Raw genomic sequence first — 230 nt, 5'->3', positions numbered from 1 at the left:
AAGCTCAACGCTGCCACCATTCCGGCACAGACGCCGATTCCTAGAAAGGATGTTCTTCCGAACAACATGGTCGAATGTACGAAGTACAGAGCACTCGACTTGATAGATGGATATTACCAATTGCTCATGAGAGCGAGTGACATTCCGCTGACGGCGGGGAACATTCCGAGCGACATGCTCTGGGTTGGCTGGGGATGCCCCAAGGGCTGTCAAATGCTCCAGCAAAATTC

The sequence above is a fragment of the Plasmopara halstedii genome (genome assembly GCF_900000015.1).
Source record: "Plasmopara halstedii genome assembly, contig: Scaffold_350, whole genome shotgun sequence".
Lineage (NCBI taxonomy): Eukaryota > Oomycota > Peronosporomycetes > Peronosporales > Peronosporaceae > Plasmopara > Plasmopara halstedii.
The sequence above is the reverse complement of the archived record's forward strand: the minus strand, read 5'-3'. Positions refer to the sequence as shown.